The sequence below is a fragment of the Chlorocebus sabaeus genome, chromosome 8 (assembly GCF_047675955.1).
Source record: "Chlorocebus sabaeus isolate Y175 chromosome 8, mChlSab1.0.hap1, whole genome shotgun sequence".
In the NCBI taxonomy this organism is placed as follows: domain Eukaryota; kingdom Metazoa; phylum Chordata; class Mammalia; order Primates; family Cercopithecidae; genus Chlorocebus; species Chlorocebus sabaeus.
Window position 1 is genome coordinate 29,126,447 of NC_132911.1, and position 26,078 is coordinate 29,152,524.

The 26,078-nt window shown below is 44.4% G+C and overlaps 1 long non-coding RNA gene across 1 annotated transcript in view; it reads left to right on the forward strand.

Annotated features, from left to right (window-relative positions):
- LOC140712297 (uncharacterized) overlaps nucleotides 1–25,338 on the forward strand; it is a 44,667-nt gene extending 19,329 nt beyond the window's left edge. The window contains exon 3 of the long non-coding RNA XR_012093825.1: nucleotides 24,331–25,338. This is a non-coding gene — a long non-coding RNA (uncharacterized lncRNA). The remainder of the gene's footprint in view (nucleotides 1–24,330) is intronic.
- The last annotated feature ends 740 nt before the right edge of the window (nucleotides 25,339–26,078 follow it).

Genomic DNA, 26,078 nt, shown 5'->3' on the forward strand with positions numbered 1-26,078 from the left:
AACCCAAACGCCGAAGTCCAAAATGGTCCCAGTATCTCTCTGCTCCCATTAAACGGTGCTGGAATCATCTTGAAGTATTTACTCTCTCTTCTCTCTCTGTCTTTCACCTGTCCTGCCTCCATCAAACAAATGAACCCTCTGATCTTGCTGACAGTGCCTCTGAGCATTGTGAGATCCGTTGTTTCTTCTATTCGCTTTGTTCTCTTATTCTCACCCTGGCTACCATTATCTCCCTTCTGGCCGCCTAGCTCATCTCCTCTTACTGGTGACTCACACTTTTAGTCCATTTCTTGGCTTGCATAATCTTCTGGATTGCATATTTTTTCTTATCACTCATCGGCTGTACCCTGCAGCTGTACCCCATGGCATCTTGAGTGAAGTCTAAACTTCCCACCATTCTTTGCGGGGCCTGCCTCACAGCCTCATCTCTAACTCCTGGGGCTTCCCACTCTATCATTCTGCATTTTGGTCACACTGAACTTCTGCTGCCTGGAATGGACCTCACTTCTCACAGGCCGTCCTCTCTCCCAGTCTCAGTGTTGGCAGGCTCATTCTTACCCGCCCTTTGCAGCACGGTTCATTAAGTCTTACTTTCCCTGGGATGTTTCCTTCACCTTTCTGCTTCATCCCCTCAAGGAAAGGGCTGTCAGGGAATGCACAGCCTGCTTCCTTCCAGAGCCTCATCTGTTCACGTTACATGACCCTCTGTGCTGACACATCTATTCTGCTTACTAGAGGCTATTGCGATGTCTCTCTGTGACCCTGAAATGTATCCACCAAACTCTTAAAACAACACTATTGGAAGACATCAAAAGTTCTTCTGGGCTGAGCTCAGTGGCTCATGCCTGTAATCCCAGCACTTTGGGAGGCCAAGGCAGGTAGATCACCTGAGGTCACGAGTTTGAGACCAGCCTGACCAACATAGAGTGAAACTCCATCTCTACTAAAAATACAAAAATGAGCTGGGTGTGGTGGTGCACACCTGTAGTCCCAGCTACTTGGGAAGCTGAGGCAGGAGAATCGCTTGAACCCAAGAGCCGAGATCACACCACTCCACTCCAGCCCGGGCAACAGAGTGAGACTCCCTCTCTCAAAACAAAAACAAAAACAAAAAACAAAAGCTCTTCTGAACTAACCTGGTGAATCCCAGAAGTTGGACCTTGTAGCAGGCGGATGCAGCTCTTGTGGGAGATCCTGGCGCTGGTATACTGTCCTCAGACTACCATCCATGAAGACAGCATGCACAGTGGACAGTTCTTCCTGACATTCTATGGCCCATGGGAAACACTTTCATTCTTCTTTCTGTGCATTTGGTTTTAAAGCTCAGCCTTTCAAGTACTGCATGTTCTGATTTACAAGTGAGAGCTAAACAATGCTTACTCATGGACATACAGAGTGGAATAATAGACACTGGAGACCACAAAAGGTGGGAGGATGCGGGGGGGTGGTGAAGGCTGAAAAATTACCTATTGGGTACCATGTTCACTATTTGGGTGATGGGCACCCTAAAAGCCCAGACCTCACCCCAGTGCAATAGTAGATGCATATAAGATGTCTTGCACTTTTCTCTCTAAATATATAAAAGTTAAAAATTAAAAAAAGGTTTTTAAGAAGTAGAATGGATAAATTGTGATATACTATACTTTGGAACCCTAGACAAAGAATAGGAAGGAACTACCCACAGCACAGATGAATCTTACAAACCTAATATTTGAAAGAATAATATTGAAAGAAGCCAGATCCGAAGAGTACATATATATGATTCCATTTGTATTAAGTCCAAAAACAGCCCACACTTACATTCTGTCTCTTGATATAGGTGCTGGTTCCATCGTAGCTGTGTTCACTTTGTGAAAATTCATCAAGTTAGTCCTTATGCTTGGGTACGTCTCTGCATGTGGTTTTCCAATAAAAATTGTACAGACCATCCTTTCCCCACAAATAAACAAAAATAAATAAAACTCCAGATTTTTATGGAGACAGCTGATGATGGGGATAATGATGAGCTTCTGTACATAGGGCAAATGCATAATACATTTTGGGATATTACTGTTACAGTTACAGTTCTGAAAATGGTAACATTTGAGACCTTGTCTATTTGAAAGGATCAAGTCTGGATTAAAATGGGAATGGCTCCCGTATAGCCAGAGAGCAGTTGTGCCAAAGAAACAGTACAGCACCTCCCATAGTGGTGACCAGAGAGGTGGGACTGGATTAATGTAGGATTGTGAGAGGAGGCTGCCTTTCTCCTTCGGGCCACTCACCATCTGCCACCTCACTGCACTCACGCTCCTGTTTAAACAATTTCCAATTGAGATCCCTTAAAATAAAGCTTAATATGTTCACATCTGGTGGTTTTCCTGCCCTAGTTTATGCTTAGCTTTGGCCTGCATTTTTAAAAAATGATTCTGTGATTGCTTTGTGTTGCTTGGGAAGAGTTTCTTGATCAGGGATTTGTGCCTCTCTTTGATTGCATTGTGATTGCATTTGCAAGTGACAGAACAGAGACGAAATCTGTAGTCTGTTTTTGCCCTGTGTCTGTGGGTATCAGCCCCGGCTGCAGATCAACACAAGCATAGCAACTTTTTAAAAGGAAAGATTGCTAATCCTGGATCCAAACCTACAGAACAGAAGCTCCAGGCCTAAGGTTGGGCATTTAGTTTTAAAATATCACCAGGTGATTCTGACGTGCAGCCGAGATCACTGATACAGGTGATTTACAAAAGGCCTATCAGAAATCATCCGTGTAGTATCTGTCTCTTGAAGAATCCTTTCTTCTGTGCTGACAGTTGAAGTTTTCATTCTAAATATTCATAATTTTGAAGTATCATCAAGAGTAATGATTCAATAATACAAGTGTTTACAGGAATGATGGAGAAAAGCATTTGAACTGGGACTTGCATTCAGACCAATTTCCTAAAGGTAGGAACTAGTGAATTCTTACAGGAAGTCTCTTAAATTACAGTGTACTGAGGAACGTACATTTCTCTCCTTCCCCTAAAGAATGAAAGAACATCTGCTTTGGAATTAGGCTGAGCTGGTTTTAAGTCCTGGCTCTACCAACTTCTTAGTTAGTACAACCTTAGTTCCTACAACTGTAAAATGGACCTAAAAATATTTTTCTTGAAGACTTGCAATACTTTTGGAGCACTAAATCATGCCTGGCACATAACAACTGCTGATAAATTATAGTTTTTCCTCTTTTGGGTGTAAGAAAGCTCCTAGAATTTCTATGTAGTCTGGAACGCTTTGGGGCATTCTTCTCAGGGACCTCATCACCAAGCATTGAATGAGGTTCCTACCTCTAGCCAGGTACAGTGGCTTGTGCCTGTTGTCCCAGTTACTCAGGAGGCTGAAGGGGGAGGATCGCTTGAGCCCAGGAGTTTGAGATCAGTTTGGGCAACAGAGTGAGTCCCTGTCTCTACATAAAATTTAAAATAAATTAGCCGGGCATAGTGGTATGTACTTACAGTCTTAGCTACTCAGGAGACTGAGGCAGGAGGATTACTTGAGAGCCCAGGAGATTTAGGCTGCAGTGAGCCATGATCATGCCTAAGTGAGAGTGAATAGACTCTTTTTCAAAAAAAGAAAGAAAAAAGAAAGAGAGTGAGAGAGAGAGAAAGGAAATGGGAAGAAAGGAAGGAAGGAGAAGGGAAGGAAGGAAAGAAGGAAGGAAGGAGGTAGGGGGAGGGAGGGAGAGAGGAAGGAAGGAAAAAAGAAAAGAAAAGAAAGAAAAGAAAATGTTCTCACTTTTACTGGGTTCTGTTTCAAGGCATCAACTATTTTTTTTCCTGGTTCAGTTTTCCCATTTGATATTTTTCCTAAGCATTTAAAGGTGGGAACAAAATAATTTTACCTTTCTGGACAGTAGCTACGTCTCGTGTCCAGACAGTGTGGTAAAACATCCCAGTTTAACCAAAGCAAGCACCTGGGCAAGGCTGTATCTTCTCCCTCCCCTCCCTACACAGAGAAACCGTAGATTTCTAGATCAGCCAGGGACTGCCTCCCCTACCCTCAGATCTTCACAAAATCCTGTCCTGCCTCAGCTGTCCACCTCATCCGGGAAAACAATCAGTTCTCTGCTCTTCTTGCTTCATCTCCACCTGGCTGATTTTAATTTCAATTGCTCTCCTGAACCTTGGAGCTTTCTCTAGCATGGATGCCTTTGAACAAAGCTCTTCCTTTGCAAAAACTCTCACAGGAGAAGTGTTACAAACCTCTGCAACTAAGTGAATTGAGTAGATTGAGTATCTTGATTAGACTTGTTCTCTTTTCTTTGACAGGGCAAAATCCCTCTCTGAAGAAGAAGGGAGGAGCCTGCATTGATTAACACATTACCATTCCTGAATGAATTTACATTCGTGAATTATAATATTGGATCATTTCTCTGAATTTTATTCAAAAGAGCTGCTACCTGGCATTTATGCAAATATCCCTGTGCCCTACAGTGAAGTGTGTGTTTGTTAAACACAGTAGTTGTGACAATTTTGCAGGAAAGATGGAAATTCTAGAAGATGAGAGGAGTTTACCAGATGGGGAAGGGTAGGAGTGAAGTGGGTAGGTGTCTGGGCAAAAAACTTTCCCATGAGAACACTTTGGATGGAACGTTAAAAGTGTGGGTAAAAGGAACAAAGAAGAAGGCAAAGGCAGAAATCTGCAGAGCAGATTGATTTGGGGGGCTTGAATGGATGACTACCTGACCAACGGTTTGGGCTGAGACTAAGAACAGAGCAGTAAGTCATATTAAGAAAGGGAAATGCATTAAACCTGAGACTGTTTGGCCCAACAGTGGTGGGACAAAATGAATGAGGTGGCTTAGGATAAGGAAGTACCCCCAAATCTACTTTGGAATAATACTTGTCTCTTCTTGTCTACAAAAATGGATCTGACACCATGAGGTGAATTTCTAAAGCAAGGGAAGAGATAATGAGAGATGGGGAGAGAGAAAGAGGGAGAGAGCGATGGAGGAAGAGATGAGTGACAGAGACAGAGTTGAAGACAGAAGTACAGAGAGGTCAACAGACAGAAACAGAGACACAGAGATTAACGGATATAACATTTCATAGGAAAACTAAAAATAATGAAGTTTTGAATTTGGGAAAATTTAGAGAAGAGATTGAGAGGGTTATTTACTGACAGCCACTGCATATCCAGATAACATATATATATATATGGTTTATAATATAACAGCCAGGAAATCCATCTTCTCCATAATTAATGCAATAGGAAGAATAGAGCAACCAGGGATGATTACATGAGTGACAGCAAACACAGCAGAAACACTCTGACTTACAGGTAGGTAGCGCATACCTAGGTTCTATCTCAGGTCTGCTGGAACTTCAGCATTCCTTACCTGCCAAAAAGTTTTGCTGGGCAGATGAGAGGAAAGAAGAATTGAGTTGGCTCTTAAGAAGTCCATGGGTCTCAATCAGTGTGCAAAGATACACTGGTATCCCTCAAGCCCTTCTCGGGGAGGTCCCCTCTGTACTGTGACTCTAATGGGCACCAGATATTTGCCAGATTTTCAAATCCAGTTCAACACTTAGGCTAATAGGGAAACAATTTACTATGAGCAAACGCTTGGGAAAAAAAAAAAAAACATGTGTTTACTGGGCCATGTGAGAACTTTGCCTTCTCAGCCGCCAGGGCTGTAAACAGTTCTTTTCAATCCTGACTTAGAATTGAAAGCAATAGGGGTAGGAATTGAGTAAGTAGTGTGAAAACTATGGGTCCTTTTTTTTTCCTTCCTTCCTTCCTTCCTTCCTTCCTTCCTTCCTTCCTTCCTTCCTTCCTTCCTTCCTTCCTTCCTTCCTTCCTTCCTCCCTCCCTCCCTTCCTCCCTCTCTCTCTTTCTCTCTTTCTTTCTTTTTTTTTTTTGAGACAGAGTCTCACTCTGTCGCCCAGGCTGGAGTGCAGTGGCACGATCTCAGCTCACTTCAAGCTCTGCCTCCCGAGTTCACGCCATTCTCCTGCCTCAGCCTCCCGAGTAGCTGGGACTACAGGCGCCTGCCACTACGCCTGGCTAATTTTTTGTATTTTTACTAGAGACAGGGTTTCACTATCTTAGCCAGGATGGTGTTGATCTCCTGACCTCATGATCCGCCCGCTTTGTCCTCCCAAAGTCCTGGAATTATAGGCATCAGCCAGCACACCCGGCCTCTTTTTTTTTTTTTTTTTTTTTGAGATGGAGTCCTGCTCTGTCACCCAGGCTGGAGTGCAGTGGCGCAATCTTGGCTCACTGCAACCTCTGCCTCCCAGGTTCAAGCGATTCTCCTGCCCCAGCCTCCTGAGTAGCTGGTATTACAGGTAGGTGCCACCACGCCCAGATAATTTTTGTATTTTTAGTAGAGATGGGGTTTCCCCATGTTGGTCAGGCTGGTCTCGAACTCCTAACCTCGTGATCTGCCCACCTCAGCCTCCCAAAGTGCTGGGATTACAGGCGTGAGCCACTGCGCCCGGCTGGTTTGCGTCTTTTAATATCTTCAAACATTGCACCAAAGTTTTTGACCACGAATGTGTAGGAGCACTCAATAAAGGTAGCGCTATGACTTCTCGAGGTTCCTATCAGTTCTCACAGATCAAAAATCTCTGGGAGGGCTTCATCCTTCTTTGATTTCATTATGATCTCCCCTGACACACGGGGGCATTCTGGCCCCTGCCCATGACTGTCTTGTGTTTTTTCACTTTAAAGCTTGCACCTTGTATTGCCTGGTGTTTTCACATTTTCATGTGTATTAATCTAGAGGACATGCCTCCCCATCTTACATCCTGTTTATGTTGGTTTGCTTGTGTGGTAGGAAGAATAATGTGTGCCCTACCACCTTCCTCCCCACTGGCTGCCAAAGATGTCTACATCCTAATCCTCAGAATCTGTGAGTGTTATACTGCATGGCAAAAGGAGAATTAAAATTGCAGATGGAATTAAAGTTGCTAATCAGCTGACTTTAACAATTATCCTAGTCTATCTTATGTTAACACAAAGGGCCTTAAAAGATGGAGGCAGAAGGGTAGGTCAGAGGTACTTAACGCGAGGAGGACCCAACCACCCTTATTGGCTTTGAAGATAGAGGAAGGCACAGCTTGAGGGTGTTCTTGTAGACACAGAGACCGATTCTTCCCTAGAGCCTCCAGAACAAACACAGTCCTGCTGATGCCTCAATTTTAGCCCAGAGAGACCCATTTCTGACTTCCAATTTCCAGAATTGAAAGATAATAAGTGGTTTGTTTAAGCCACTAAGTTTGGGCCAGCCACGGTGACTCATGCCTGTAATCCCAGCACTTTGGGAGGCCTAGGTGGGCGGATCACTTGAGGTCAGGAGTTTGAGACCACTCTAGCTAACATGGTGAAACCCTGTCTCTACTAAAATAAAACAGAAAAAAATTAGCTGGGCGTAGTGGCACGTGCCTATAGTCCCAAGCTGAGGCAGGCGGACCGCTTGAACCTGGCAGGCAGGGGTTGTAGTGAGCCAAGATTGCCTCACTGCACTCCAGCCTGGGCAACAGAGTGAGACTCTGTCTCAAACAAACAAACAAACAAAAACCCACCAGGTTTGTGGTGATTTGTGACAGCAGTCATAGGAAACGTATAATTTGCATCTCCTACAATGTTAGTTTGGTCAATATCACACCATCAGGTAGAAGCCATGGGCCAGGAAATGAGCTCCTACTGGTCACACAGGTCCTGGCTGGCACCTTCCTGCCAGGACTCTCCTCGCAGGGGGGTGAGGGGAAGAAGACCACGATGCTGAGGAGCTCTGCTGGAAAAAGCATGAGTTATGTCCCCAAGGACCTTCCTCATCTTTGCACACTTTCCAGCACATTCTGCGCACTTGTCATGGGCTCACTTCCTGTTTGGGTCATTTACTTACCAGAAATGTCTGTCCTTTTTCTGAGAACAAGTCCGCTTGACCATGTAGAGAGAAGCTGTTCAGTAAACACCTACCAAGGTTTCATTTTGAAAAGCTTCATGTGAGAGCTGAGGTTGGAAACCTCAAAGACCCCCAAGTTTAGCAGTGGTGTAGTGAATAAGTAACTGAAATGTCCCAGGAATCCGCTTGGCTTTCAAAAACTAGTATTTAAAATATCTAGTCTTCTCTCTAAAAGATGGAAGAGTAATTAGTTTTGAAAATCCTTTTGGCTAAAAGCCTACTGTTCTGCCATATTTTTCCTCCTGGGACTCACTTTCCTAGAACTGCCTGTCTCTGGTACCTTGTATCTGGAATTCTCTTGAGGTTTATTTGCATTGTTGAATTCCTGCCTTAGGGTTATTGAAGAGTAATGAATTGAATGTTTGAGTTGTTTGTGGTAAGTTATTAATTCCCCCCCCTTTTTTTTTTTTTTTTTTGGAGACAGTCTCTGTCATCCAGGCTGGAGTGCAGTGGTGTGATCTCGGCTCACTGCAACCTCTACCTCCCAGGTTCAGGTGATTTTCCTACCTCAGCCTGCCGAGTAGCTGGGATTACAGGCGCATGACACCACGCCCAGAATTTTTTTTTTTTTTTTTTCAGTAGAGACAAGGTTTCACCATTTTGGCCCAGCTGGTCTCGAACTCCTGACCTCAAGTGATCTGCCTGCCTCCCACAGTACTGGGATTACAGGCATGAGCCACTGTGCCTGGCCAGTAAGTTGTTAATTCCATCAGGAAGAGAGAGAGCTGTGTGGTTAATGGCACTCACAGGACTAGACAGAAGTGTGAAAAGAGGGATCTCAGCTTATGGAATAGAATTTCAGCCAGTGCTGAATTACCTTTGGATGGTCCACAAAGAAGCTGCAGAGATACTCTCCTAGGAGAAATAGCCCCATGAGCCACTTCAGGATGGTTTGACTTTCAGTGAGTTGCTGATAAATATCAGATTTCAGAACAAATTGAATTTGAAATAAAGTTTACATATAAAATAGAAGCCTAAATTATAGATCCTGGAGTGTATAGCGAGAGGAGAGAGAAAATTACACCAGCAATTACATTACAATGTGATAAATGGTAAATACAGGTTGCCTCTCCTCTCTCTCTTTCAATTTCCCTCTCTCTCTTCTCTCTCTTTTTCCCAGTTTTTCTTCTCTCTGCAGAGACCAAAATCTGCCTGAAGACATATGATAAGTTTTGCTTCCCTTTTTTCCCCCTCAGGGCCTTGCCTTGTAGGGGCTCCATATGGCTTTATTATTTTACCCTCGGCTGTTTGTCTTTTTAGAAAGTATTTTATGTGTTCTTCTTTAGGTTGGGAGGAGGGTGACTTCTTGGTATTTCAGAAGGACTCCGGAACACAATGCAATAAGTGTTGCACTGAGAAACATCACGTAGCGGGGAAGATTTAAGGGCCAGGCCTTCAGGATCTCTTGTGATTAGATGCCTAAGCCTATTTGTGAGGCCGTGGGAGTACTTCGCCAGGCACGGAGAAGAATGCTGAGCTAACAAAAAAGCCCTTTTCTGCTGTGTACTATATGTCATAACATTAAAAAAAGAGGGGAGGGACACGATGAGAAAGAAAGGCCTGGAACTTTTAAGAGAGATTCTGTTCCCAAGTGGAAGGCATGATTTTTTCTTATTGCTGTAAGCAGTGGCAGGCATCCCCAGGCCAGCAACAAACATCCGGGAGCCTTTGGTATCAGGCAGGATGTTAGCATGCCAGCGTCATGGAGAAAAGGAACAATGGCTGTTTAATTTGCTTTTTATAGCAAAGCCCATTTGGGAAGAATGAAGACAGGAGGATCTTAGAAGAGCTTCCTTTCCCCGAGGGTTGGCCCATCTGCTCCGTGGAGAGGAGAGTGTGCTGACTCAGGAAGCCGAGCCAGCCAGGCCCTGGCCCACGCGGCCACTGCACAAATGGTGTGCAGAGTGCAGGAGGTACGTTAGAGCTCTTAAGGATGGGACAACTGACTTCTGTCCGGGGATTACTGAGACATATGTTCTGTGACCACCATAAGCATGCTTTCTCTAACAAAGCCTCTTTTGTGGGGCATTGTTGGAGGAACGGAAAATATACAAGCTCCTCTCTGCAAGGGATTAAACATTTAAGGAAATGTGACCAAACTATTTCTAAACATCGTATATCTTTGTTAAAGCAGAAAATAGGGAGCAAAATACAAACCTCTATGAATGTTTTGGGTCATTAATATGAAGATCAAATTTTAAGCATAATCAATGATCATAACTACTATTTTATTTCGGTGTTCAAAACACTGTATTGTGGGCCTGATACAGTGGTTCACACCTGTAATCTCAGCACTTTGGGAGGCCGAGGTGGGCAGATCACCTGAGGTCGGGAGTTCGAGACCAGCCTGGCCAACATGGTGAAACCCGTCTCTACTAAAAATACAAAAATTAGCTGGGTATGGTGGTCGGCACCTGTAATCCCAGCTACAACGGAGGCTGAGGCAGGAGAATTGCTTGAACCTGGGAGGTGGAGGTTGCAGTGAACTGAGATAGCACAACTGTAGTCCACATTCCAGCCTGGATGACTCCATCTCAAAAAAACAAAAACAAAAACAAAAACAAAAAACAAACACTGTATTAAAACTTATAGAACTACATCGACCAGCTATAAACTGTGATGCTTTTTGAATTCATGAATTTATTTTTCATCATCCTTCTCTTCCTTGCTGCTTTGACATCATTTCAGGGTCAGTCTTGGTATTTTCTTCCTTTTTTCTCCCCCACTCCTTTCTACTGAAACTGATAAATTACTTCATTACAGTCATATATGAGGGCAAGAGTAAACAAGCTCTGGAAAGAACCTAATAAGTTTTCTATAAACTTAACTGATAGCTCTTCAGGCTGTTCCCAGGCTTGTTTTTGTCTTCTTCTTACATCAGTGTTTCTGCCTGTCTTGCGGAGGATGCTGCAGTGGTGACTTCCAGATAAGGAAGGCATTTTAGGCTGTGACAGGTGAGCAGGGGTCTTCTCTGAATGGCTCTGATTAGGTTGAGAGTTCGAGGGCACAGACAAGATCTGGCTGAGAAGAGAACCTCTCTGCTGGGAGCTGAGCCCCTAAACTCAGTGACATTTGGCACACTGGATGCTGGTGTTTTCTCTCTATATAGGCTATCCTTCCTCAAGGCTGAGGCAAAATGAGTTGAGGCACCCTATCTTTTCCTCATATTTCCACTTAGATGCAATGCACATACCCAGGTGAGTCCCTCCACAAGATAATGATCCTTTCAGAACCTTAGATGACATCATTTGGAGATTTGTTGAGTGGCTATCAACCACCCCAACTATTGTTGATAAAGAAGAGATAACAGAGTAAAAATATTTGTCATATGGGTTTCACTATTTTTTTTAGTCATATATGTTCTGATGTGGTAGTGGGTGTAAAGAATTCTCTTATGACTGTTCTAGATATCAGAGATGGAAAATTCTTAGCTCATTCATTACCCTTCAAGACTCATATGCCATACGGCTTTCTGTTGATCTTCTGGGCTGATTTCATATGCACCTGCTTCCTTCTCAGGAGATACTAAGTGATAAATGATCTCAGGGCTAGAGAGATATTTCAAAGGAATCACATCCAATGCTGCCATTCCTATTTCATTTGGCCATATTCCTTTAGTGGGTGACGTTTTCCCAGGCTATCAGTCATTCATTTTAGTTCTGAATCTCATGAAACCCAGAGCTAGTCATTTGACAATATTCCTGTGCCTCAATTTCCCTTCTTTAACAGCTTGGTAATAGAAACAGAATGTGAGCCACATACATAATTTCAAACGTTCTAGAATTCACATTAAAAGAGTAAAAAAACTAAACCAGACCCAGAAACGTAAATACCATTTGATCTTACTTTTTGGAATCTAAAAAAGTTGAACTAACAGAAGCAGAGAGTAACTGAACAGTGCTCTCCAGGAAATTGGGAGATGTTAGTCAAAGGGTACAAACTTGGTAAGAGGAACAAGTTCTGAAGATCTAATATACAGCATGGATGGTGATGGATGTGTTGAAAACAAAACAAAAAAGAAATAAGTGAAGTTAATTTGAATATACATTATTTAACCCAATATATCCAAAATATTATCATTTTAAGGTATAATCAATATAAAACATTATTATTATTATTTGACAGGATTTCATTTTGTTGCCCAGGCTGGAGTGCAGTGGCACGATCATGGCTCACTGAAGCCTCTACTGCTTGGGCTCAAGTGATCCTCCCTCCTCAGCCTCCCAAGTAGTTGGGACCACACCCAGCACATGCCACCACACCCAGCTAATTTTTAAATTTTGTTTGTAGAGATGGGGTTTTGCCATTTTGTCCAGGCTGGTCTCAAACTCCTGGGCTCAAGCAATCCTCCCACCTCGGCCTCTCAAAGTGCTAGGATTACGGGCGTGAGCCACCATGCCCGGCCTAAAACATTACTAATGAAACATTTTACTTTCTTATTTTTCATACCAAGTCCAATATTTGTTGTCTATTTTACATGTACAGTGCATCTTTTTTTTTTGAGACAGAGTCTCGTTCTGTCTCCCAGGCTGGAGTGCAGTGGCGCAATCTCGGCTCACTGCAAGCTCTGCCTCCCGGGTTCACATCATTCTCCTGCCTCAGCCTCCTGAGCAGCTGGGACTACAGGTGCCCGCCGCTATGCCTGGCTAATTTTTTGTATTTTTTCGTAGAGACGGGGTTTCACTATGTTAGCCAGGATGGTCTCAATCTCCTGACCTCGTGATCCACCCGTCTCGGCCTCCCAAAGTGCTGGGATTACAGGCATAAGCCACCGCGCCCGGCCTACAGTGCAACTTAATTCAGACTGGCCACATTTCAAGCGCTCAGCAGCCACTAGCCAACACAGCAGTTCTGTATAATGGATGTGTGGTTCCGTTTTCAAGAGTATTGTGTAATATTTTAGAGTTGAGTGAATGTCTGCTTTAAACAACATGAGAGATACAGGTAGTCATAGTGGTGCCAACCAAAAATATGAATAGTCTTTTTTTCTTTCATGGAGTTGGAGGTTCAAGTAAATTTCAGAAGATCAGATGGTGATCCTATGAATTACAAGATGCCATAGATGCAAGGACAAGAGCAGGTCAGGGCAATCAGATATGAAACACAGGGCTCCTAGAATGAGCAAAATCAGCACCCAAGGGGTGTGAAAACTAGAATGAATGTGTCCGATGAATAACTCATTCTACGTTGAGAGAAATTTTATCTGTGAGTCCAAGTAGCTTCCTGGGTTTTATTAAGAACTTTTAAAAGATGTCATGGAGATTGAGTTGCTATTTAGAGATTGAGCTGGTATTTAGAGATTCAGTTGGTATTTAGAGATTGAGGCACATTAAGAAAGATGTTGAAATGAAGAAAGGGTTTGTTGTAATGACAAGTGCTAACAGGAAGGTGGTGGCTTGAAGGAGAGTTGACAAATCTGTCATTATCCTTCTAGTCTTGTCCAAGGCAGAGGGCGTTCTTGCCAGACAGCATACGCGTTCCAGGGTGCTTGGCAGACTCCCTCAGTGAAGGAGCCTCAGTACAGCAAAAGTCCCCATCAGGCGGATCCCACGCCCCCTGCACAGCTTGTGTAAGGGCACAGCTTGTGTAAGGACAAGAACTAACCAGATACCTACTACGTAGCAGGCTCTTCAATTATTCTTCTGTAAAACAGATTGTATTCGTTTGCTAGGGCAGCAAAACACCACAGACGGAGTGGCTTAAACAACAGAAATTTATCTTCTCACAGCTCTGGAGGCTGGAAGTCCAAGATCAAGGTGCCGGCCCATTTGGTTTCCTTGGAGGCCTCTCTCCTTGACTTGCAGATGGTCACCCTCTTCTTCCCTCTTCACCTGGTTGTCCCCTGTGCATATGTGTGCCTGGTGTCTCTTCCGCTTCCATTCTGAACTTATGAAATAGATTTTAGTGGGTGTAGTAAGATCATGCAAGCTTTGAGACTTGAATGGATTTGAATCTATTTCAATCACATTGGATTACAGTCCTACCCCAATGGTCTCATTTTAACTCAATCATCTCTTTAAAAACTTCATCTACAAATATACTTACATCCTGAAATTTTGGAGTTTGGGACGTTGACATATGAAATTTGGGGTGACACAGTTCAGTCAATGATATAAATGATATAAGCACTACCTATCTTACAGGAGAGGAAACTGAGGGCCGGTGAGGACATATAACTTGCATAGGGTTAGTACGCCAGTTGAGACTAGAATCTGGATCTCAGTTGGGTGTTCTTTACACAAAGAACACTTTGTCTCTTGAGGCGAAATGATGTATCTGGTTAGTGCCATCGAAGACATTTGGAAAACTCAGGTTTCTTCATTGCTTGCAAGATTACCTAGGTACTTCATGGGGAATGGTGAGGGGCATGAGGGTGGTTGAGGGATGATCAGTGGAAGCAGTTTGCAGATTGGGATCTGGAATCGGGGTGTGAGTCTTGGCTCTGTCATAGACTAGGTGTATTGCCATTGTCAAGGCCTGCACAATCTAAGCTTATACTGATTAAGATTTATTAAGTAACAGTGCTAAGCAGTGAACACATGTCATCTCATCCCATGTTCACAGCCAGCGTGTAAGGTGGATACTATTGCTGTGTCTACTTTACAGTTGAGGAAAAGAGGCCCAGAGAGGCTAAGTGACTTACTCAAGGTCACATAGCCATTAAGGCCTAGAGCCAAGACTCAAACCCACGTCTGTGGATTTCAAAACCTATACAGTTAACCATGAACAGAATCAGGAACGGGGCTCAGGGTTACAAAAATCTGCTTTTATAAGGGAGAAAAAGTCTGAGTTTTAATGTAAAATCTCAAGGATTTTCAATGTTGAATAATTCAAGTTTCTTAAACAAAACTAAGCAGCTCAGACAAAACATATCAGCTAGCCTCAGGTTCATACTGCATTGCCTCTTACCTGTAAAGTGGGAAAGTTGTTCTAGATAAACCTGCAGGGCCTTGCCTGTCCTGATTGTTTATGAACCTCTGATGCCATTTTGAACTTATGAAATAGATTTTGGTGGGTGTGGTAAGATCATGCAAGCTTTGAGACTTGAATGGATTTGAATCTGCACCTTGGCCCTTAGTAGCAATATAAGAAGGCAAATTATTTAATCTTTCTGAACCCCAGTTTCCCTGTCTGGAAATTGGGACTTGTACTTTGTACGTTGATGTGAATATGGAGATGGAGTCTGTAAAGTGCCTGCTGGGCAGCTTGGTAGGCAGTGAGAAAAGAACACCAAGATCGTGTTCTTCGCCATGGGATTGGGAGTCTGTGAGTAGTGGGTGTATGTGAGTATTCGGAGGGGATGTGGACGTGGTATCCACTCTGACAGCACTCCCCACATACCCAAGGAGCTGCCATTTTAAACTTAAGTTTTGGAAACTTCAAGAGTTCCTTTACAAAAATGTCCATCCTTGTTAGAGAGACTGGTTAATACCTTTGCAGGAGTTAGAAGCTATTATATTTATTTACTCACTAGGCAAGCGTTTAGTGAGTTTCCAATGTGGTGAAAGAGGAGTGGTTCTCAAACCCTAATCTGCAACAGGAAACAGCCAGGGAGCTTGCTTATACTAAAGCTTCTGAGATGCCACTCCCAGAGTCCAACTTAGAGTGCCATAGGGCCAGGAATCTGCATTTCCACAGCTCTCTGGGGATGCTGATGCAGGGGTCCAAAGACTATCTACTGAGGCCCAGTGTAACTTTACTGTGAGACAACTAGTCACCTTCCCACTCAGAGATGCTTCCCGAGCTGACCACAGCGCCGCCACACCTGGGTAAGCTACCACTCAGGGTGGGCCTGGGGCATAGCTAGACCGGTGAGGAAGTGGGAGGGAAGAGCCTGTTTTAACTAGATAAAATCCCAAAATTCCTTACAGTGAGCCAGCCATTTTTTTTTTCTTTTTTTCTTCTGAGTTGCCTAGCCTAGAGTGCAGTGGTGAAATCACATAGCTCACTGCAGCCTGGAGCTCCTGGGCTCCAGTGATCCTCCCACCTCAGCCTCCTGAGTAGGTGGGAGTAAGTCACGTACCCCCAAGCCCAACTAATTGTTATTATTATTATTTTTTTTTTTGAGACGGAGTCTTGCTCTGTCGCCCAGGCTGGAGTGCAGTGGCGCGATCTCCACTCACTGCAAGCTCCGCTTGCTGGGTTCACGCCATTCTCCTACCTCAGCCTCCCGTGTAGCTGGGACTACAGGCGCCGCCACCTCGCCCGGCTAGTTTTTCTAAAATGTATTTTTAGTAGAGACGGGGTTTCACCGTGTTAGCCAGGATGGTCTTGATCTCCTGACCTCGTGATCCGCCCGTCTCGGCCTCCCAAAGTGCTGGGATTACAGGCGTGAGCCACTGCGCCCGGCCACTAATTGTTTTTTTGTAGGGGTGGTGGCGGCGGTGGGATGTATGTCTCACTAGGTTGCTCTGTCTGGTCTTGAACTCCTGGCCTCAAATGATCCTCCCGCCTCCGCCTCCGCCTCCTTAAGTCTTGGGATTACAGGCGTGAGCCACAACACCCAGCCCAGCCAGTTCATTCTTAATAACTTTAAGACATAAAAATGGACTATTTTGGGCCGGGCGCAGTGGCTCACGCCTGCAATCCCAGCACTTTGGGAGGCCGAGACGGGCGGATCACGAGGTCAGGAGATTGAGACCATCCTGGCTGACACAGTGAAACCCTATCTCTACTAAAAATACAAAAAATTAGCCGGGTGCAGTGGCGGGCGCCTGCACTCCCAGCTACACCGGAGGCTGAGGCAGGAGAATGGCGTGAACCCGGGAGGCGGAGCTTGCAGTGAGCCGAGATTGCGCCACTGCACTCCAGCCTGTGCGACAAAGCAAGACTTCGTCTCAAAAAAAAAAAAAAAGGGCCATTTTCGTGTCCTGAAATAAGCAATAATTTCCACCATCCGAATACGGTGTGTAATGACCTCCACGCGCCTAGTTACTATCTACATCCATAGCTCAGCGAGCAGAGCCTGCCCTGAACGGATTCCTTTCCAACTGCAGACGAGTAGGGGGTTTTGCCGGTAAAGAAGGAGCTAGTCTACGTGCGCCTGCAGTAGGCCCTGCGCCATCCTTCATTTCTCGGCTTCCTCCCACGCGCCTTCATGCGGATGTGTAGGTATCTCCTCTCCCTGGCTGAGTCAAGTCACTCAGAGACTGAAAAGAGAGAGAGGATGCGGCGTGAAGCTGAAGTCTGCACCCAGGGCTTGGCACCTACTGGGTTGGGCTGGGCGCTGCGTGCCTGCATTTCCGCGGATAGACCGAGATGGCATCTGGGCTGTGACACTGGCTGCCCAGCTTTTCTTTTCTTTTTTTCCAACAGCATCTGGAAGAGGCTCTGGGAGGGTCCAAGCAACAAACCACGCGGCGTTCTCTGGAGGCTGAGCTGGGACGAGTGGGCGGAAACAGCCTCAGGTCTCTCTCTTCTCTTCAGCCTGAAACTCACTGCAAATACCAGAGGTTTTTTTTAGAGATTAGATACATTTGCATCCTTCTCCCCCCAACCCCGCCCCTAAGCCAGAGGAAGTGCTTGAGGAAGTAATGTGTTTAAAGAATGTGGGGGGGGGAAGCTTACATTAGGAAGCAGGACTCTCAACGTGTAGCCAGAAACCCCAATAACCTTTAAGCTGTTAACCCTTGAGGACACACGGCTCAATGGTGTACCCACGTGGAGTTCATTATTTATCTATCTCCGAAAACCCTATCCGTCTCTCATTCCGAGCCTTAAACGAATCATCTGCAGTTTGGGCAACAATTCAGCTCCAGCTCCCTGGGAATAGCAGCAAATCCCGGGACAGCTGTTCCTTCTGCTGAAAACACCAGGAAAATCCACCCAGCAGCACAGGGTGTTTGACCAGAAAGCCTGGTGTTGGTCACTGTCAGAGAGGACGAAAGGAGGGAAGAGGTCCTTGGCCCGGTCCTTCCATTTTTATTTATTTATTTATTTTTTGGTCCTTGGGAGCTTGGATGAACTTGTCTTTGATTCCTTAATTGGTTCTGCACTCTTTTCTCCCCTTCATAAATCCATTGAAATGATATACATATTTAAGAGTAAGGCAAACCTCAAATTAGGCTGTCTGTAGAACTGAGCCTCTGCAAAGAGAGTAATTAAATTATTGGCATGAAACGGCAGGAACCCTGGAGGGGACGGCAGGGAGAAGGCACTAGTGGAAGGAAACTACTTGGGAAGATATTGGTGCCTATGCTAGGGAATGACATATATTCAAGCCATTTCTCATCAGACTTGAAAATACCGTATACATCTGTGTATGCCAGCAGATGTGAGGCAGATTTCCCTGGCCCGCTGGTCTGTCTGAATGTTCTGTCTCTGTCCCTCTTAGGGGCTTGCCGCGCCACCCCTCCTCCACAGTGTGGAAATAAAAACCTTGAGTTCCTTTAAGGAAAATTCCAGGCACCTAGCTATCCCTGAGAAATTAATGAGCAACTTCATAAGCAAAAAGGTAATCGCAGCATAAAACAATAGCCATAAAATTACAGCCATGAGATGTTTGGTTCCCTATGGAAACCAAAGATACATCTTCACATACGTCCCTGTGTTATTTTTCAGAAACCTAGACCACCACCAAATGGATCTGCTGGCACGTAGACCTCAGAAAAAAGGAAACTGAGGACTGAACTCTGACCGCTATTTCTTGTTCTACATTTTTTCTTGAAGGACCTGAAGGAAGTCATGCCCATGGGCCAGATCTAACGTTCTTTTCTGCTAACTCCCAATTTTTAAATAGAGCTTCCCTTCCTTCCAAAATCAGAAAATTTTTGAATCCCCCTGTGACCTGTAAGCCCCTGCTTCAAGATATCCTGTGTGTTAAGGTCAAACCAACAGGTAGCCTCCATGTATTGACTTATGACTTTGCGTGTAACCTCTGCCTGCCTGCCTTTAGAAAGAAACCCTTGCTTGCCTTTGGGAAGGTCAGGTGAGCTGCCTGATTCTCCTTGCTGGGTGCCCTGCAAATAAACACCCTGTTTCCTCTCACTACAAAACCTCAGTGTGAATGTTTGGCTTCACTGCCCTGGAGGCACAGACCTCAGTTCAGTTGGGCAACATGGGTCTCGGGGTGCTGAAAGCCACTTTTTGTTTTCATTAGGGACTTGCTCATGCCAAACATCCTGAATTTAAGTAGAACTTACTACATTTGGGGAGTTTGTGGGATGGGGTCCCCTTGTGGAGCCCTGAGCCTTCTGCCATCCCCTATCTCTGGTCCTATTTTATTTTATTTTTTTTGAGATGAAGTTTCGCTCTGTCACCCAGTCTGGAATGCAGTGGCACAATTTCGACTCACTGCAACCTCCACCTCTCAGGTTCAAGCCATTCTCCTGCCTCAGCATCCCAAGTAGCTGGGATTACAGGCATGTGCCATCACACCCGTAATTTTTGTGTTTTTAGTACAGACAGGATTTCACCATGTTGGCCAGGCTGGTCTCAAACTCCTGACCTCAAGTGATCCACCTGCTTCGGCCTCCCAAAATGCTGAGATTACAGGTGTGAACCACTCCATGCCTGGTCCCTCTGGTTCTCACTCATTCTAACCTGGATTGGCTCCTGGGTGCTCCAATTCTTTCATTGCTTCAATGCGAAGGATTTACTTTCCTTTGAGGCCTTACTGTACAGGCCAATATCCTGGAGGTATCAGCCTCTGTCCCCAGTTGACTTTCACAAGCCCACCAAGCACTTGGCAAAATAGAGGCCTTCCTGTTAACACCATCTGGTGTTAGGGTACACTGGGTAGCAAAAATGTGTCCGTTCTGCGTATGTAATCCACATATCCCCAAGCCTTCTCTGTCCACAGAAAAGGCTTGAACCTCCACTCCTGTGGCCCTGCAGCAAATCCAGTCCTCTCACCTCCCCATATTTTTGAGGGTCCCTTAGGGAAGGGCCAGTTACCCATTGTCTTACTCTAGAAGTCATTGCTTGGGTCCTCTTACAGGTTAACTCTGGCCTTTTAGCAGTTCCTAATCTGTGCTGCAGTGGTGCCCTTAGCTCAGTCTCTCTGCAGTAAGGTGGGTACAGGAGCCCCCTGCCCATTCCCTGGAAAACAGTGAACGCTCTCACTCCTGATCGTCTCTGCCTCCACCCTTGCCTGCTCGTGCCCTGCGCTGGAGGTCACCTCCTGGCCCAGAATCTCTTGCTCCCTGTGATGGTTAATACTGAGTGTCAATTTGATTGGATTGAAGGATATAAGAATTGATCCTGGGTGTGTCTCTGAGGGTGTTGCCAAAGGAGAGGAACACTTGAGGCTGGGAAAGGCAGACCCACCCTTAATCTGGGTGGGCACCATCTAACCAGCTGTCAGTGTGGCCAGGATATAAAGCAGGCAGAAAAACATGAAAAAGCTAGATTGGCTTAGCCTCCCAGCCTACATCTTTCTCATGTGCTGGATGCTTCCTGCCCTCGAACATTGGACAAGTTCTTTAGCTTTGGAACTTGACTGACTTCCTTGCTCCTCAGCTTGCAAATGGCCTGTGGTGGGACTCTGTGATCCTCTAAGCTAATACTACTTAATAAACTCTCCTTTCTATCTATCTATCCTATTAGTTCTGTCCCTCTAGAGAACCCTGACTAATACAGATTTTGGTACCAGGAGTGGTTCTAGAGGAACAGAATATTAAGGATGGAGTTCTTTAGTTGGTTTTGAGGCTTCTGGAGTTGGCTCCTTAATATGATTAGAACCCAAAATGCTAAGGACTCTGCTGCTAATAGTACAGAGAACACTAATAGTCATTGGTGTGAACTCTTCAGAGAGTTATGGAAAATAAATGCATTTGATACTCCTGATTCACCCCTCGTGAGAGGTAAGGAGTTTAGTGACTCTATACATAATACCTTTGACTGTATGTGGAGAACCAAGGAACGTAATGAAGTTGATTGGTTGCTCCTAAGTTCACTGGACAAAGTTATGAAAGAAAATGATGAACTCAGGACTTGTACACTCCCTATCCCTTGCCCCTTGCTCCTCCCTATCTCCTTGCTCCGGCCAGAGGAAGCAAAAATGCCTTAATTCCATAAATAATTTCTACAGACTCCCTGTCTGAAACAAAGATGGATTTCTACTTAACATGTCAGTCTGAAGCAGTTGCATCTAGATTACACCACTGTTTTTGTTTGTTTGTTTGTTTTGTTTTGTTTTGTTTCAAGAAGACGACTTGCTGGGGAAAAGGAAGATTCTCTCCATCCTGCTTCTACCCTACAGTACCCTAAAGGATATGACTTTCTTCCTTTAATGTTTTATTTTTTAAAGTTTTAGATATGCATAAAGTTGATGGAGTACTGCAATGAATGAATGCCCATATATCCTGTACCTAGAATGAACAGGTGATAACATTTTGCCAGGTTTGCTTTATCTCTGTATATGCAGCTGTGTGTGTGTGTGTGTGTGTGTGTGTGTGTGTGTGCGCGCGCGCGCACGCGCATATTTGGCTGGATCATTTAAAAGTAAGTTGCAGACATCATGATCTTTTATCCCGAAATACTTCAACTTGCATCTCCTAAGAATAAGGATGTTTTACAAACCACCATACCATTACCGCCTAAAAAAATGAACAGTATTTCCATAATACACAACAACTTTTGAAACAGCGTCTTCACGGCCTTTTCTGGTATTCTTCCCTCATACCTTAGGCCATGTAGTAGTGGCATCTGTGTTATCAGTACTTGGGAACGCCAGTGGTTTTCCTGTCCAAATTGGGGAACAAGGTTGCCGAGAGTTAAATGTAAGATTAACTTACAATCAGAGCAGAGATATGCAGAGTCATCTTAAAAGATATAAAGAGGGCCCAGTGTGGTGTCACATCCCTGTAATCTCATCACTTTGGGAGGCTGAGGTGGGAGGATCATTTGAGGTCAGGAATTTAAGGCCAGCCTGGGCAATACAGTGAGATCCTGTCTCTTCAAAAAACAAAAAAATTATCCAGACATGATGGTGTGTGCCTGTAGCCCCAGGTACTCAGGAGGCTAAGGTGGGAAGATTCCTTGAGCCCAGCAGTTCAAGACTGCAGTAAAGTAAAGTTGCACCACTGAACTCCAGCCTGGATGACAGAGCAAGACCGTGTCTTTTAAAAAAGGAGAAAAAAAAAAAAAGAAGTCCATTTATTTGGTTCATAGTCTGTTGACCCCTAAAGGAAGCATCAGAAGCCACTACATAAAAGCTGTGACATGAACCTCAGGGAGATTTTTCTAAGATATTTGCCAGCTGCAAGGCATTGTCCATGGGCCTTGTTTCCAGAAAAAAAAGGGGAGGGAGGAATGCCATGGAATAAGTTATTCTTGAGAGTCCCTGCTTATTCTTAAGGATTGTACTAGGCCCAGCCAGTCTCATTTGCTACTTGGAAATGAGGGCATGTGCCTCAACGTGTGGGATTTCTATTAAGCATGAAATTTGACCCCATAAGTACTACCTAATCTCATGAGTACTGTCCATGTAAGATTGGATCTCACATAATGGGCCTTTGAATATTTCAGTCTCAGTTGAAAAGTCCTCTGTGTAATGAGAAAGGTGAGCTGGCTCTCAGAGCTCGATTCCCTTAAACACGGGAGTCTCCCTAATTCCCTTCATTCAGATTCCATATTGAAAAAGCAGCTGTTTGGCTGGGCGTGGTGTCTCACGCCTGTAATCCCAGCACTTTGGGAGGCCGAGGTGGGTGGATCATGAGGTCAGGAGATCGAGACCATCCTGGCTAACACGGTGAAACCCCATCTCTACTAAAAATACAAAAAACTAGCTGGGTGTGGTGGTGGACACCTGTGGTCCCAGCTACTCGGGAGACTGAGGCAGGAGAATGGCAACAACCCGGGAGGCAGAGCTTGCACTCCAGCCTGGGTGACAGAGTGAGACTCCGTCTCCAAAAAAAAAAAAAAAAAAAAAAGGAAATAGCAGCTGTTTTAGTTTACTGTGTCTGTTATAACAAAGTACCACAAACTCAAATTGGGTGCCTTAAAACAATAGAAATGTATTCTTGCACAGTTTTGGAAGCCAGAAGTCTGAAATCAAATGTCCGCAAGTCCTGCTCTCTTGGAAACTTGAAACAGAGAAAGTTTCTTTGCTTTTCTAGCTTCTGGTGTTTGCTGGCACTCCCTGACTTGTAGATGCCTCACTCCTATTCCTGCGTTTGTGGTCACATGGCTGTCTTTTCCCTGTGTATATCTGTCTCTTCTCCTTTTCTTTTCTTTTCTTTCTTTCTTTTTTTTTTTTTTTTTTTGAGAGGGAGTCTTGCCCTGTCGCCCAGTCTGGAGTGCAATGACGCGATCTCGGCTTACTGTAACCTCCACCTCGCAGGTTCAATTAATTACATCTGCAAGACCCTGACTTCCAACTCAGGTCATAATCACAAAGTCTTGTGGGTTAGGACTTAAAGAGACCTTTTGCGGGACACAATTCAACTCATAATAGCAACCCTTAGATTATGATGTTGCTCCCATGGAAACTTCCTTCTAGGAAAAGATGTCTTAGTCATACAGACTTTAAGTATTCTAGTTCCTGTGTCAGTGATTTCCTGTTGTAAAATACATAAATTAGACTCAGAGAATGGTTTGGCTTCCCGTGTCATCAGACTATAGATAGAAAAAGAATGCATCGATTATATGTGGACCAGGGTTTTGCATTTCCGGAGAGAGTGTTTGCTGATGGTGAGCCAATAAATTGACTTTCTGGTTTGATTCATCAGTGTCATGGTCCATCCCTGAGATTTTGGCTAGGGGAGGAGCAGCCACCATATCTGTGCCAACAAAACCTAGTTTCTGAGCTTCTGAGGTTGAGAAGCAGACTTAGTGCTAATTTGCCAGGATGATGACTTCAATCCCAGGAGCCCAAGGCAGTTGAACAATCTGGATATTTCCAAAGCTAGTAGCCCTCTACTGCATTGCCATGTGGTTAAATGCGAGGGCCATTATTAGTCTCATTTTGGAGTTCTAATAAGTTATATATTATATTTCTAATGTATAATTTAATATAATAGAAATCCAAAATGAGACAAATATGTGACTCAGACCATAAATATATTACATAGATAAATAGATAATGAATAAATTATATAAAGTTAATATACAATGTATTATGTAATATAATATTGGATTTTTATTAACATAATATGTGGGTTCTACTTAGTAATACATATCCCAAAGAAAGCTTGGTCCCTTGGGAAAACAAACAAAACTCCCTATCACGGACAAAAAAAAAAAGGAATTAATTAAAACCAGGAATATTTTAGATCTTGTCTCAGATTTGAACTTAATAAGAAAAAAGAAGAGTTTTAAAGAAAATTGGTAAGATTGTTGGTATAATAGATGAACCTGAAGCATCTACAGAAAAAACCTTGTTGTGGCAATGCCTTAAATCTCTGAAGCACTGGGACCAAATTGTAGCAGATTTGCTCCAAAAGTCATGTTTTCTTCTCTAGATTTCAACCGGTCAGCTATTGAAGAGACGGCAGGCAATGAGTCTGGCATGTTCTATGGGAAGAAAACAGAAACACCTGCAGCTTGTCTGACTGAGGCAGAAGAAACTGTGATGGGAACAATGTTTGGAGGGAATGACTGATGAATGCTTGATGGTGCTGTTTCAAGAGGAGACCTGGACGTCCGAAGCGAGTGGAGGGGAGGAGAGTGGGGCTGAGTTACTTAATTTGCTAATGTCCAGGAGGCAGACTAACTTGCTGAGGGCTAGCACTGTGGAGCAGAGCTAGAAGGAAAGGCAGAGAGAGATTAGCAGACCAGGAGCAAGTCTCCTAGGACAGCTCCTCAAACGTGAGTGTGCCCAAGAGAGCCGGGAGAGCTTGTTTTGTTGGTGTTGTTATTTGTTATTTGTTTTTTTTTTTTTTCCAATTGGGACGAAGTATTAGTCTGTCACCCAGGCTGAAGTGCAGTAGAACGATCTTGGCTCATTGCAACCCTGGCCTCCTGAGTTCAAGCAATTCAGCCTCAGCCTCCAAGTAGCTGGTATTACAGGTGTGTGCCACCACGTCCAGCTAATTTTTTTGTATTTTTAGTAGAGTCAGGGTTTCACCATGTTGGTCAGGCTGGTTTTGAACTCCTGACCTCAAATGATCTGCCTGCCTTGGCCTCCCGAAGAGCTGGGATTACGGGTGGGAGCCACCGCACCTGGCCAGGAGAGCTTGTTCAAACACAGATTTCTGCCTGTCTCCTCTAGATTCTGTGTCAGTGAATCTGGAGCAGGGCTCATATAGTTGCATTTCTATCAAAGCACTGTGAATGCTGCTGATCTGTGGATCCCCGCTAAGTAGCACTGTACTTTAGAACACGCTTAACAGCTGGGAGATACTGTTGAAGTTGATTTTCCAAGGAAAGAGCAAATTTTTAGAGAAGAGAAGTTGGGGAAGGAGGTGTTGGGCTATGTATGCAGAGATGTTTCTGTTGCTAATAAAAGACATCTGAGAATGCAAATGCTACCTCCACCTTTGAAGTAAGTCTTTCTTAACTTATCTGAGTAGCCCGGGCAGCTACTCTTGGGTTCTCTCAATACACATCTCTGTTATGGCAATTATCTGAGGGTATTATAAATTGTGTGTGTGTGTGTTGTGTGTGTGTGTCCTCACCAGAGTGTAAGCTCCTTGAATCAGAGACCAGGCCTTTTACTGTTGTATCCTACATAATAGTGCTTGGCACAGGCCTGCCACACAGTAAACACTCAACAGAGGTTTGCTGGACACATTGATACGTGAGTCAGTCCTTCAAGAATTTGAATAAATTGGAGGCAGGTGAGGAAGGCAATTCCTGTGCATAAAACAGAACAAGTGTAAATCTAGAAGAAGGTGCAAGACATGCTAGGGAAAGCAAGGCAGTGAGGCAGGTGGGGGAGAGGGTGTGCCTCTGGAGAGTCAAGTCAGCTGGGTTTTGTGTGCTGGAGATTGCCGACTGTGGAGCCCTGAGAAACAGGCAGAGGAGCAAGAGCATTTTGCCTCAAGTGATAAGTGTTTTTGAGTCTGAGCTCAGAAACAGGACTCATATCTAATTTGGGCCTTAGAGCCCCAGACACCAGGTTATACTCTTGAAACTGTTTTTACACATTTTTTTTCAGTACCTTCATGGGTTGGGGGCACTGGCTTAGCTCCCATCCCACCACTAGCACCAACTTTCCAGGGGCAAGAATACGGCATCTTACAAGTAATCCTCCAATTCCCAGTTGAAC